We start from the raw sequence: 12,219 nt of genomic DNA, 5'->3' as shown, positions 1-12,219 counted from the left end.
GGGGGTCGGTGGCGGCGGTTGAGTAGGGGAGGGGTGCGGGGGGTCGGCGGCGGCGGTTGAGTAGGGGAATCGAGGGTGCGGGGGGTCGGCGGCGGCGGCCGGTGGACCGGGGGGTGCTCGGCGGCGAGGGGGACCGGATCTGGCGAGGTGGGATAGCGATCGAGATGGAGGGGGATCGAGATCGAGTGTCCATGAAATTTAAAAATATTCATGATAGTTCAAAAAGTGCCCATGAAATACAATCGAGGAATGAAGGCTACGATTTAAATACAATCGATCTTAGCTAGCTATCTGTTAACAATCTTCTTGCCCTTCTTTTTCGCAAATGGAGTTCTTCTGTGGAACGGACGTCCTTTAGGTAGGGTGGTCCTGCTTCTTCTTGTGGTGTATGCTGCTACTTCATCATCGTCGTCATGTTCGATCCTCGGGTCGCCGTACTTGTCGAAGTCTTGCTCATTGGCTACTCCATCTATTCCGATGATCTTCCTTTTGCCTCTCCTCACGACAACACGACTGGTCTTTGACGGGTCGGTAATGAAGAAGCATTGGTCCACTTGGAAAGCCAGTACCCATGGCTCATTTTTCGCGGTGACGTTTGCGCTCGCGGTCTTGGATTTGGCTTCGGGTATAACCATGATGGTGAAATACCGGTCTTCTTTTAGGACGCTCTTGGCCCATCTAACACGGAACATCGGGACCTTCTCTTCAGCGTAGCTCAGCTCCCAGATCTCCTCGATCCTTCCGTAGTATCTGTCCTTGTCGTTACCAGTGTAGGATTCCATCGTTACCCCGGAGTTCTGATAACCATCGCTCTTCATGTCCTTGGCCTCGGTGTAGAATGTGTAGCCGTTGATATCGTACGCCTCATAGGTCATCAGGTTGTGCTCGGCGCCCTGTGACAAGGCGAATATGAGTTGTTCTTCCGCGAAAGAATCCTCATGTAAAGGGTACGACAGAAGCTTCTGCTTGAACCAACGCGTGAAACATGAGTTGTGCTCTTTGAGTATATCTCCGTCCGTCCTCTGTTGGCCTCGGTCATTGTACGTCTTCTTAATAAAGGTTTTGTGCTCTACCACCCAAGGATCGACCACGTCTATGTGTTGTAGCGCGACTAGGTTTGCTCTTTCAAAGTCGGCGAGTCGACCCTCGAAGTCGACATGCATTTCGCGGCGACCCTCACGGTGACCCCATCCAGCGAGCCTGCCGAGGTGCCTGTTGACGGGTAGACCAACGGGGTTCTCGATGCCCACTTACTAATGACACACCAGCAACAAATGCGCCATTAGTAATCCAGGTTACTAATGGCGCACCCCCTGGTGGTGCGCCATTAGTACTTTTGCAAAAAAAGGAATAAAAACAATAATGAAAAAAATAACATTAGTGGCGCACCTTCCGGCTGGTGCGCCATTACTACAACTAGTAATGGCGCACCACCAGTGGATGCGCCATTAGTATGTTTGGACAGGCGCACTAGTTCAAAAAAAAATTTGGTACTAATGGCGCACCGTGGGCATGGTGCGCCATTAGTAGTTTCAACACTAATGGTGCATCAGAAGGTGGTGCGCCATTAGTATATACTAATGGCGCACCACATGTCTGGTGCGCCATTAGTGTCATTTTCATCTATAGCCCTTTTCCTAGTAGTGTCAGGGGTGAGCGACTCTGCCTGTCGACGGCGTAGTGTCCTCCGATCTAGGACTAGAGGGCAGGGGGCTCTCTTCGAAGGTAGAGATGGATGGCGGACCGGATGGCTTAGCTCAAGGGGGATGACGGAGCGTGACAATCCTCCTGCAGCGGGATCTACCTCGGCTCAGCCACGGCATGTGTTGGCTCCTGTTCGCCGAGGGCTTCGATGTTCAAGCTTGTGCTTGGTGCATTCGGGTCTTGTTAGTGGCTCCTTTGGTATCTTGTATATTTGTTGTTTTTAGTTTTTTCTCCTTTCTTCTTCTCTTTCTTTGGGCTTGATGTACTGCTCGCCCCCAAAGCGGGGAGAAACCCTTTTTCGGCAAATACAACCAACATCGCAATAAGTCCTTTTCCATTCCTTTTCTTTCGTTCACTCCTGCATTTGCTAGGCAGTTTCTTAGCAAAAGGTCACTTCACCTGTTTTTTGAGAATAATATACGTAAACACGACCCTAGAAATTTACGTTGTCAGATTTTATTTTATTTTGGAGGAAAATACGTCAGATTGACACCCACTCATGATCAACGGTTCTGTTGGCGTTTCAACCTTCAAATCGAACGTTTCGAGACTAGGGTGCGCTGCGCAGACAGAGATACATGACGCCGTAACTTTCCTGTACGGAAGTACGGTCAAAGTTTGAATCGATTTCAGTTTCATATCCACAACCTTCCTCCCCAAGCAACTCGATCGGCAGCAAACGTGTGTTCATGCCATGCGATCGTTTCGCACTTCCCAAGTTCCAAGCAACTGCAGTCTGCAGCGTAGGAAATTGTGCCCAAGCTCAACCAAGTTGCTCTATGCCTCTCTCGCTGGCCCCATGTGTAGAGAGCCTAGTGTCTCATTGGTTAAGTCTGAAACCTAAAGCCCATTGGTAGTTCTAGTCTAGAACTATGCACTGGAATTCAACAAGGAAAATACATAAAATGTGAGTATTATATAGTACTTCCTCCATTCCGAATTACTTGTCGCACGTATGAATGTATCTAGATGTATTTTAGTTTTAGATACATCCATTTCAGCGACGAGTAATTTGGAACGGAGGGAGTAGCTGTTAATGTTCCAATCAATTAATTCATGTGCAGTTTCAAAAAAAAATCATGTGGGATTCATATGGCACCGACTATTGTCCAAGTGTATCTTACTCCTCATTTTCACCAATTTGGTGAAATCAATTTGCTGTTCAAGCCTTTTTTTAGAACATAGACGTCAGGGACGTCCGGCTTTAAATTAATAAAGCCCACAACATAGGCAGCGTATCTCGACCACACAGACAGTACACGACACCAGACATAAGTCGAGCAAGGTTTAGGGAACAGCAACCGGAGGCGGAATAAAGTGCATTACAAGGCGCTACCGGCTTAGCCAAAAGAGCACGCAAGCTCGGCGGAAAGTACGACCAAAAGAGGTTGCCCATCCCTATGCGGCAGCAGACGACGCAGACGACGGGGCACGGGACTCCGAGTAAACTGAGCGAAGACGACAAAGAGCATGGCGATGGAGATCAGAGTCCTGCTGTCTTTCCAACGGTGCCCAATGCTGCAAAAACACGATGCATTTGAAGATTACGTCAGCGGGATGCGAGGGAAACACGCCCTCAATAGTAAACTTGTTACGAATATGCCAAATAGCCCATAACATGGCCGCGGCACATGTCCACATGACCCGTCGAGCCGGGCCTTGAACCAATGACAAGACACTAGCGGGGAGCGGGAGCGTGGATCCCAATCCACACCCGCGGCCTCACGGACCGCGCTCCACGCAAAGCGCGCCAATGAGCACCGGAAGAAGGCGTGGTCAACATCTTCCGGAGCCCCACACAAAGCACACGGGCCGGAGGCGGGGCCGTTGCGCTTAGCAAGGTTGATAGAGGTAGGAAGGCGGTCTTGGCAGAGTTGCCATAGGAAGACCTTGATCTTGAGGGGAATTTTAGCCTTCCAAATGTTGAAAATATGCCCTAGAGGCAATAATAAAAGTATTATTATTATATTTCTTCGTTCATGATAATTGTCTTTATTCATGCTATAACTGTATTATCCGGAAATCGTAATACACGTGTGAATACATAGACCATAATATGTCCCTAGTAAGCCTCTAGTTGACTAGCTCGTTGATCAATAGATAGTCATGGTTTCCTGGCTATGGACATTGGATGTCGTTGATAACGGGATCACATCATTAGGAGAATGATGTGATGGACAAGACCCAATCCTAAGCATAGCACAAGATCGTGTAGTTCGTTTGCTAGAGCTTTTCCAATGTCAAGTATCTTTTCCTTAGACCATGAGATCGTGTAACTCCCGGATACCGTAGGAGTGCTTTGGGTGTAACAAACGTCACAACGTAACTGGGTGACTATAAAGGTGCACTACAGGTATCTTCGAAAGTGTCTGTTGGGTTGACATGGATCGAGACTGGGATTTGTCACTCCGTATGACGGAGAGGTATCTTTGGGCCCACTCGGTAATGCATCATCATAATGAGGTCAAAGTGAACAAGTGGTTGGTCACGGGATCATGCATTACGGTACGAGTAAAGTGACTTGCCGGTAACGAGACTGAACAAGGTATTGGGATATCGACGATCGAGTCTCGGGCAAGTAACGTACCGATTGACAAAGGGAATTGTATACGGGGTTGTTTAATCCTCGACATCGTGGTTCATCCGATGAAATCATCGAGGAGCATGTGGGAGCCAACATGGGTATCCAGATCCCGCTGTTGGTTATTGCACGAGAGTCGTCTCGGTCATGTCTACGTGTCTCCCGAACCCGTAGGGTCTACACACTTAAGGTTCGGTGACGCTAGGGTTGTATGAATATGAGTATGCAGCATATCGAATGTTGTTCGGAGTCCCGGATGAGATCCCGGACATCACGAGGAGTTTCGGAATGGTCCAGAGGTAAAGAATTATATATAGGAAGTGGTATTTCGGCCATCGGGAAAGTTTCGGGGTCACCCGGTATTGTACCGGGACCACCGGAAGGGTCCCGGGGTCCACCGGGTGGGGCCACCCATCTCGGAGGGCCCCATGGGCTGAAGTGGGAGGGGAACCAGCCCATAGTGGGCTGGTGCGCCCCCTAGGCCCACCCCCTGCGCCTAGGGTTGAAACCCTAGGGTGGGGGGGGGGGCGCACCACATGCCTTGGGGGGCACTCCACCCCCCCTGGCCGCCGCCCCCTTGGGAGATTGGATCTCCCAGGGCCGACGCTCCCCCCTGGGGGCCTATATAAAGGAGGGCAGGGGGGAGGGCAGCCGCACCCTGTGCATTGGCGCCTCCCTCCCCCTGCTACACCTCGTCCTCCTCCCGCAGCAGCTTGGCGAAGTCCTGCCGGAGTTCTGCTGCATCCACCACCACGCCATCGTGCTGCTGGATCATCATCAACCTCTCCTTCCCCCTTGCTGGATCAAGAAGGAGGAGACGTCTCCCGTCCCGTACGTGTGTTGAACGCGGATGTGCTGTCCGTTCAGCACTTGGTCATCGGTGATCTGAATCACGACGAGTACGACTCCATCATCACCATCCCCTTGAACGCTTCCGCACGCGATCTACAAGTGGTATGTAGATGCAATCTCTCTCCCTTGACTCGTTGCTTAGATGAACTCATAGATGGATCTTGGTGAAACCGTAGGAAAAATTTTAATTTTCTGCAACGTTCCCCAACAGTGGCATCATGAGCTAGGTCTATGCGTAGTTCTCTATTGCATGAGTAGAACACAATTTTGTTGTGGGCGTGGATCTTGTCAACTTGCTTGCCACTACTAGTATTTTCTTGCTTCAGCGGTATTGTGGGATGAAGCGACCCGGACCAACCTTACACGTACGCTTACGTGAGACCAGTTCCACCGACAGACATGCACTAGTTGCATAAGGTGGCTGGCGGGTGTCTGTCTCTCCCACTTTAGTTGGAGCGGATTCGATGAAAAGGGTCCTTATGAAGGATAAATAGAAGTTGACAAAATCACGTTGTGGTTATTCGTAGGTAAGAAAACGTTCTTGCTAGAACCCAATTGCAGCCACGTAAAAGATGCAACAACAATTAGAGGACGTCTAACTTGTTTTTCCAGCAATTGTCATGTGATGTGATATGGCCAGAAGTTGTGATGAATGATGAATGATATATTGTGATGTATGAGATCATGTTCTTGTAATAGGAATCACGACTTGCATGTCGATGAGTATGACAACCGGCAGGAGCCATAGGAGTTGTCTTTATTTTTGTATGACCTGCGTGTCATTGAAGAACGCCATGTAAATTACTTTACTTTATTGCTAAACGCGTTAGCCATAGAAGTAGAAGTAGTCATTGGCGTGACAACTTCATGAAGACACGATGATGGAGATCATGATGATAGAGATCATGGTGTCATGCCGATGACAAGATGATCATGGAGCCCCGTAGATGGAGATCAATGGAGCTATATGATATTGGCCATATCATGTCACTACTATATAATTGCATGTGATGTTTATTATGTTTATGCATCTTGTTTACTTACAACGACGGTAGTAAATAAGATGATTCCTTACAACAATTTCAAGAAGTGTTCTCCCCTAACTGTGCACCATTGCTAAAGTTCGTCGTTTCGAAGCACCACGTGATGATCGGGTGTGATAGATCCTTACGTTCACATACAACGGGTGTAAGACAGTTTTACACATGCAAAACACTTAGGGTTAACTTGACGAGCCTAGCATGTACAGACATGGCCTCGGAACACAGAGACCGAAAGGTCGAACACGAGTCGTATGGAAGATACGATCAACATGAAGATGTTCACCGACGATGACTAGTCCGTCTCACGTGATGATCGGACACGGCCTAGTCGACTCGGATCGTGTAACACTTAGATGACTAGAGGGATGTCTAATCTGAGTGGGAGTTCATTGTAATAATTTGATTAGATGAACTTAATTATCATGAACTTAGTCTAAAAACTTTTGCAAATATGTCTTGTAGATCAAATGGCCAACGCTCATGTCAACATGAACTTCAACGCGTTCCTAGAGAAAACCAAGCTGAAAGATGATGGCAGCAACTATACAGACTGGGTCCGGAACCTGAGGATTATCCTCATAGCTGCCAGGAAACACTATGTCCTAGAAGGACCGCTAGGTGACGCTCCCGTCCCAGAGAACCAAGACGTTATGAACGCTTGTCAGTCTCGCGCTGATGATTACTCCCTCGTTCAGTGTTGCATGCTTTACAGCTTAGAACCGGGGCTCCAAAAGCGTTTTGAGCAACACGGAGCATATGAGATGTTCGAGGAGCTAAAACTAGTTTTCCAAGCTCATGCCCGGGTCGAGAGATATGAAGTCTCCAACAAGTTCTATAGTTGTAAGATGGAGGAAAACAGTTCTGTCAGTGAGCACATACTCAAAATGTCTGGGTTGCACAACCGCCTGACCCAGCTGAACATTAACCTCCCTGATGAGGCGGTCATTGCCAGAATCCTTCAGTGCTCCCACCAAGCTACAAGAGCTTTGTGATGAACTACAATATGCAGGGGATGGTGAAGACCATTCCTGAAGTATTTTCAATGCTGAAGTCAGCAGAGGTTGAAATCAAGAAAGAACATCAAGTGTTGATGGTCAATAAGACCACTAAGTTCAAGAAGGGCAAGGGCAAGAAGAACTTCAAGAAAGACGGCAAGGATGTTGCCGCGCCTGGTAAGCCAGTTACCGGGAAGAAGTCAAAGAATGGACCCAAGCCTGAGACTGAGTGCTTTTATTGCAAGGGGAAGGGTCACTGGAAGCGGAACTGCCCCAAATACTTAGCGGATAAGAAGGCCGGAAACACCAAAGGTATATTTGATATACATGTAATTGATGTGTACCTTACCAGTACTCGTAGTAACTCCTGGGTATTTGATACCGGTGCCGTTGCTCATATTTGTAACTCACAGCAGGAGCTGCGGAGTAAACGGAGACTGGTGAAGGACGAGGTGACGATGCGCGTCGGGAATGGTTCCAGGGTCGATGTGATCGCCGTCGGCACGCTACCTCTGCATTTACCTACGGGATTAGTTTTGAACCTTAATAATTGTTATTTAGTGCCAAGTTTGAGCATGAACATTGTATCTGGATCTCGTTTGATACGAGATGGCTACTCATTTAAATCCGAGAATAATGGTTGTTCTATTTATATGAGAGATATGTTTTATGGTCATGCTCCAATGGTCAATGGTTTATTCTTAATGAATCTTGAGCGTAGTATTACACATATTCATAGTGTGCATACCAAAAGATGTAAAGTTGATAACGATAGTCCCACATATTTGTGGCACTGCCGCCTTGGTCACATTGGTGTCAAGCGCATGAAGAAGCTCCATGCTGATGGACTTTTAGAGTCTCTCGATTATGAATCATTTGACACATGCGAACCATGCCTCATGGGCAAAATGACCAAGACTCCGTTCTCCGGAACAATGGAGCGAGCAACCAACTTGTTGGAAATCATACATACCGATGTGTGTGGTCCAATGAGCGTTGAGGCTCGCGGAGGATATCGTTATGTTCTCACTCTCACTGATGACTTGAGTAGATATGGGTATGTCTACTTAATGAAACACAAGTCTGAGACCTTTGAAAAGTTCAAGGAATTTCAGAATGGGGTAGAGAATCAACGTGACCGAAAGATAAAGTTCCTACGATCAGATCGTGGAGGAGAATATTTAAGTCATGAATTTGGTACACACTTAAGGAAATGTGGAATCGTTTCACAACTCATGCCGCCTGGAACACCTCAGCGTAACGGTGTGTCCGAACGTCGTAATCGCACTCTATTGGATATGGTCCGGTCTATGATGTCTCTTACCGATTTACCGCTATCATTTTGGGGATACGCTCTAGAGACAGCTACATTCACTTTAAACAGGGCACCGTCTAAATCCGTTGAGACGACACCGTATGAATTATGGTTTGGGAAGAAACCTAAGCTGTCGTTTCTAAAAGTTTGGGGATGCGATGCTTATGTCAAGAAACTTCAACCTGAAAAGCTCGAACCCAAGTCGAAAAAATGCGTCTTCATAGGATACCCTAAGGAAACCGTTGGGTATACCTTCTACTTAAGATCCGAGGGCAAGATCTTTGTTGCCAAGAACGGATGCTTTCTGGAAAAAGAGTTTCTCTCGAAAGAAGTAAGTGGGAGGAAAGTAGAACTCGATGAAGTACTACCTCTCGAACGGGAAAGTAGTGCAGCTCAGGAAAATGTTCCTGTGATGCCTACACCAACTGAAGAGGAAAATAATGATGATGATCAAGGTACTTCGGATCAAGTTGCTACTGAACTTCGTAGGTCCACAAGGATACGTTCCGCACCAGAGTGGTACGACAACCCTGTCCTGGAAATCATGTTGTTAGACAACGGTGAACCTTCGAACTATGAAGAAGCGATGGCGGGCCTAGATTCCAACAAATGGCTTGGAGCCATGAAATCCGAGATAGAATCCATGTATGAAAACAAAGTATGGACTTTGACAGACTTGCCCGATGATCGGCGAGCGATAGAAAACAAATGGATCTTTAAGAAGAAGACGGACGCGGATGGAAATGTTACCATCTATAAAGCTCGACTTGTCGCTAAGGGTTATCGACAAGTTCAAGGGATTGACTACGACGAGACATTCTCTCCCGTAGCGAAGCTTAAGTCCGTCCGAATCATGTTAGCAATTGCCGCATACTATGATTATGAGATATGGCAGATGGACGTCAAAACGGCATTCCTTAACAGACATCTTAAGGAAGAGCTGTATATGATGCAGCCGGAAGGTTTTGTCGACCCTAATAATGCTAACAAAGTATGCAAGCTCCAACGATCCATTTATGGGCTGGTGCAAGCATCTCGGAGTTGGAACATTCGCTTTGATGAGATGATCAAAGCGTTTGGGTTTATGTAGACTTATGGAGAAGCCTGCGTTTACAAGAAAGTGAGTGGGAGCTCTGTAGCATTTCTCATATTATATGTAGATGACATACTTTTGATGGGAAATGATATAGAACTTTTGGACAGCATTAAGGCCTACTTGAATAAGTGTTTTTCAATGAAGGACCTTGGAGAAGCTGCTTATATATTAGGCATCAAGATCTATAGAAATAGATCGAGACGCCTCATAGGTCTTTCACAAAGCACATACCTTGATAAGATTTTGAAGAAGTTCAAAATGGATCAGTCCAAGAAAGGGTTCTTGCCTGTGTTGCAAGGTGTGAGATTGAGCTCGGCTCAATCCCCGACCACGGCAAAAGATAAAGAAGAGATGAGTGTCATCCCCTATGCTTCAGCCATAGGATCTATTATGTATGCCATGCTGTGTACCAGACCTGATGCAAACCTTGCCGTAAGTTTGGTAGGAAGGTACCAAAGTAATCCCGGCAAGGAACACTGGACAGCGGTCAAGAATATCCTGAAGTACCTGAAAAGGACAAAGGACATGTTTCTCGTTTATGAAGGTGACGAAGAGCTCGTCGTAAAGGGTTACGTCGACGCAAGCTTCGACACAGATCTGGATGACTCTAAGTCACAAACCGAATACGTGTATATATTGAATGGTGGAGCAGTAAGCTAGTGCAGCTGCAAGAAGAGCGTCGTGGCGGGATCTACATGTGAAGCGGAGTACATGGCAGCCTCGGAGGCAGCGCATGAAGCAATTTGGGTGAAGGAGTTCATCACCGACCTAGGAGTCATACCCAATGCGCCGGGGCCGATCAAACTCTTCTGTGACAACACTGGAGCTATTGCCCTTGCCAAGGAGCCCAGGTTTCACAAGAAGACCAGGCACATCAAGCGTCGCTTCAACTCCATCCATGAAAATGTTCAAGATGGAGATATAGAAATTTGCAAAGTACATACGGATCTGAATGTCGCAGATCCGTTGACTAAACCTCTCTCGCAAGCAAAACATGATCAACACCAGAACTCTATGGGTGTGCGATTCATCACAATGTAACTAGATTATTGACTCTAGTGCAAGTGGGAGACTGTTGGAAATATGCCCTAGAGGCAATAATAAAAGTATTATTATTATATTTCTTCGTTCATGATAATTGTCTTTATTCATGCTATAACTGTATTATCCGGAAATCGTAATACACGTGTGAATACATAGACCATAATATGTCCCTAGTAAGCCTCTAGTTGACTAGCTCGTTGATCAATAGATAGTCATGGCTTCCTGGCTATGGACATTGGATGTCGTTGATAACGGGATCACATCATTAGGAGAATGATGTGATGGACAAGACCCAATCCTAAGCATAGCACAAGATCGTGTAGTTCGTTTGCTAGAGCTTTTCCAATGTCAAGTATCTTTTCCTTAGACCATGAGATCGTGTAACTCCCGGATACCGTAGGAGTGCTTTGGGTGTACCAAACGTCACAACGTAACTGGGTGACTATAAAGGTGCACTACAGGTATCTCCGAAAGTGTCTGTTGGGTTGACACGGATCGAGACTGGGATTTGTCACTCCGTATGACGGAGAGGTATCTCTGGGCCCACTCGGTAATGCATCATCATAATGAGCTCAAAGTGAACAAGTGGTTGGTCACGGGATCATGCATTACGGTACGAGTAAAGTGACTTGTCGGTAACGAGACTGAACAAGGTATTGGGATACCGACGATCGAGTCTCGGGCAAGTAACGTACCGATTGACAAAGGGAATTGTATACGGGGTTGTTTAATCCTTGACATCGTGGTTCATTCGATGAAATCATTGAGGAGCATGTGGGAGCCAACATGGGTATCCAGATCCCGCTGTTGGTTATTGCCCGAGAGTCGTCTCGGTCATGTCTACGTGTCTCCCGAACCCATAGGGTCTACACACTTAAGGTTCGGTGATGCTAGGGTTGTATGAATATGAGTATGCAGCATATCGAATGTTGTTCGGAGTCCTGGCTGAGATCCCGGACGTCACGAGGAGTTTCGGAATGGTCCGGAGGTAAAGAATTATATATAGGAAGTGGTATTTCAGCCATCGGGAAAGTTTCGGGGTCACCCTGTATTGTACCGGGACCACCGGAAGGGTCCCGGGGGTCCACCGGGTGGGGCCACCCATCCCGGAGGGCCCCATGGGCTGAAGTGGGAGGGGAACCAGCCCATAGTGGGCTGGTGCGCCCCCCTAGGCCCACCCCCTGCGCCTAGGGTTGAAACCCTAGGGTGGGGGGCGCACCACATGCCTTGGGGGGCACTCCACCCCCCTGACCACCGCCCCCTTGGGAGATTGGAGCTCCCAGGGCCGGCGCCCCCCCTGGGGGCCTATATAAAGGAGGGCAGGGGGGAGGGCAGCCGCACCTGTGCATTGGCGCCTCCCTCCCCCTGCTACACCTCGTCCTCCTCCCGCAGCAGCTTGGCGAAGCCCTGCCGGAGTTCTGCTGCATCCACCACCACGCCATCGTGCTGCTGGATCATCATCAACCTCTCCTTCCCCCTTGCTGGATCAAGAAGGAGGAGACGTCTCCCGTCCCGTACGTGTGTTGAACGCGGAGGTGCTGTCCGTTCAGCACTTGGTCATCGGTGATCTGAATCACGGCGAGTACGAC

The sequence above is a fragment of the Triticum aestivum genome, chromosome 7B, assembly GCF_018294505.1.
Source record: "Triticum aestivum cultivar Chinese Spring chromosome 7B, IWGSC CS RefSeq v2.1, whole genome shotgun sequence".
In the NCBI taxonomy this organism is placed as follows: Eukaryota; Viridiplantae; Streptophyta; class Magnoliopsida; order Poales; family Poaceae; genus Triticum; species Triticum aestivum.
Note: the sequence above shows the minus strand (reverse complement) of the source record.